This window comes from Apium graveolens, chromosome 10 (genome assembly GCF_009905375.1).
Source record: "Apium graveolens cultivar Ventura chromosome 10, ASM990537v1, whole genome shotgun sequence".
NCBI classification, from domain to species: domain Eukaryota; kingdom Viridiplantae; phylum Streptophyta; class Magnoliopsida; order Apiales; family Apiaceae; genus Apium; species Apium graveolens.
Genome location: NC_133656.1, coordinates 47039427 through 47042018, shown reverse-complemented (window position 1 = coordinate 47042018; position 2592 = coordinate 47039427). Strand labels below are relative to the sequence as shown.

At 40.0% G+C, this 2592-nt stretch overlaps 1 non-coding gene across 1 annotated transcript; it reads left to right on the top strand.

Moving 5' to 3' along the window:
• Positions 1 to 1190: 1190 nt before the first annotated feature.
• Positions 1191 to 1297, top strand: LOC141694743 (small nucleolar RNA R71). Its single transcript, XR_012564027.1, has one exon. It is a non-coding gene; the product is annotated as a small nucleolar RNA R71 (small nucleolar RNA).
• Positions 1298 to 2592: the final 1295 nt, after the last annotated feature.

Sequence of the window (2592 nt, the reverse complement as noted above, 5' to 3'; positions counted from 1 at the left end):
CAACGATTTCCACTCCTCAAGTTTAAGCTTCCGAGATAGAATACCCTTCATGAACTTAGCATAGCTCGGTATCTGTTCTAGAGCTTCCGCAAAAGGTATTTCAATGTGCAACTTCTTGAAAACCTCCAAAAACTTGGCAAACTGCTTGTCGAACTTCTGCTTCTGAAGCCTTTTAGGATATGGAGGTGGAAGATAAACTTGTTTGTCTCCTGTATTCTCCTTAAGAGGAGTGCTTTCAATAGTATTATTCTTCGGTTCCACCTCGCCATCCTTCCGCGAAGCCAGTTCAGCAGAATTTTCAATTTCCGGAAAAGGACAGGGCGCAGGCGTGCTTGGTATGGGCGGGGTGCGCCTGCCTTCTGGAAAAAAAATCCAGATTCTTCGTTTTACTGATTTTGAGGGCTTGCGACATTTCCAGTCATCAGGGTGATTGCCTTAAGCTGTTCCTTGACTTCTCTCTTGCCTGGATTAGCTTATGTGTCACTTGAAAGAGTTCCTTGAGGTCGATTTAATAGGGCGTTAGCAATCTGCCCTATTTGATTCTCCAGAGTCTTGATAGAAACTGCTTGGCTTTTGCACATAAGCCTCAACTTCTCCAATTTGGATTTTTCATTAGAAGATTGACCGGCACCTCCATGAGATTGTTGTTGCATTCCTTGTGACTGAAATTATTGTCTTGGTGCAAACTGTTGTTCAAAACCAGGAAGATTGAATTGCTTGTTCCCAAACTGCCGGTAAGGCTATTGCATACCACCCTGATTATTGCTCCAGCTGAAGTTAGGATGGTTGCGGTTGTTAGGATGATAAGTAACAGGAACAGGTTGCTGCAACCTCAAATTGTTGCTCACAAACCGAGCTGATTCACTAGATATAGCATATTGCTCCGTCGCATGCGATCCTGCACAAAGCTCACAAACACTCATTGTTTGTTGAACACCATAGTTGGTCAGAGAATCGACCTTCATAGTCAGTGCCTTGAGCTTAGCAAATATAGCTGTAGCTGTATCCAACTCCAGAATTCCTACTACCTTGCCTTGCGGTAGTCTCTGAGTTAGATTCTGGTATTCATTAGCGGCCATCATCTCAATTAGATCATAAGCTTCCTCATAGCTCTTAGCCCATAAGGCTCCACTTGATGCTGCATCGAGCATAGGTCTTGACTACGCCAATTGATCACCATCCAGTCAGACATTCCATGATGAGGACACTTCCTAAGCATCTCCTTATAGCGCTCCCAAGCTTCACATAAAGATTCACCCGACTGCGACGTGAATTGAGTAAGAGCATTCCTGATTGCAGCCGTCTTTTCCATAGGGAAGAATTTAGTAAGGAATTTCTGAGCAAGATCCTCCCAAGTCACAATAGAACCAGCTGGTAGAGAGTATAACCAGCTCTTAGCTTTATCCCTCATAGAGAATGGAAAAAGTCTCAGTTTCACGGTATCTTCAGAAACATTATTAAACTTGAAGGTGTCACAGATCTCGATGAAATACCTAATGTGCATATTGGGATATTCCATTGGAGCACCCCCAAATTGGACTAAATTTTGTACCATCTGAATCGTGCCAGGCTTGATCTCGAAGGTATTAGCTGTGATAGCTGGCCTGACAATGCTAGATTGAATGTCATTGATCTTTGGTTGAGAATACTCTTTCAACGCTTTCGTTGCTGCTGCTGGATCTCCCATTATAATGATGACTTCTTCTTCTTCACTTTCTTCTTCAACTTCATCACCTTCTTCAAGAACTTCTTTTTCCACTTCTTCAATAGTTTCCTTAAGAGTTTGAGAACGTGTTCGCATACACGCTCTCTTGAGTACCTGAAACACAAACAAGTAAACCTTGAAAGTAAAAGAATCCGAGTCAGTGAACTTTAACGACCACTTATGTCAATCACATAAACTAAAAACTAATACTAAGTCCTCGACAGTGGCGCCAAAAACTTGTTCGCACTAAAACACACGCGAAAATACATGCAAGCGTACATGATCACAAGTAGTATAAGATTTAAGTCGAGTGCGTTCCCACAGAGACTGGTTTAGGTGAAATTCAGAATATGCACTTATGCAACAATGTATGATTATCATTTACAGCTAGGACAAGTAACAAATTTGAGTTGATTAACTACCTAAGAGATTATACAAGCATGCATTAACTAACAGATTAAAAGTGAATTACTTATATGAGAATAAAATGTAGGATTCTAACTTCATTATATGCTTTATTCAAAGTGTATGTCTTTATCAATAGTATGCGATGATGATGATAACTAATCAGATAACACGAAACTAGTATACGCTATCTTTCGATATACGTAAACCCTACTACTAAGCATCCACAATCAAGATAGAAGTTAAGTAGACACCAATTATGCTCCGACCCTATATGTCTATAGAATTTGAAAACATAACGGTTGAAGAGAAGGTTATCTCTTGTGATTACATAGGGTTTGTAAGATGGTTAAAATTATAATACGAATTATGCATGTCAATTCATACATAAACCTATGCTAGCACGGCAAGTTCTAAACCTCTATATTTAATGTCGCTTCAATAGAGATTAATAAACAATCTTAGATGTTAGCTACGCATCA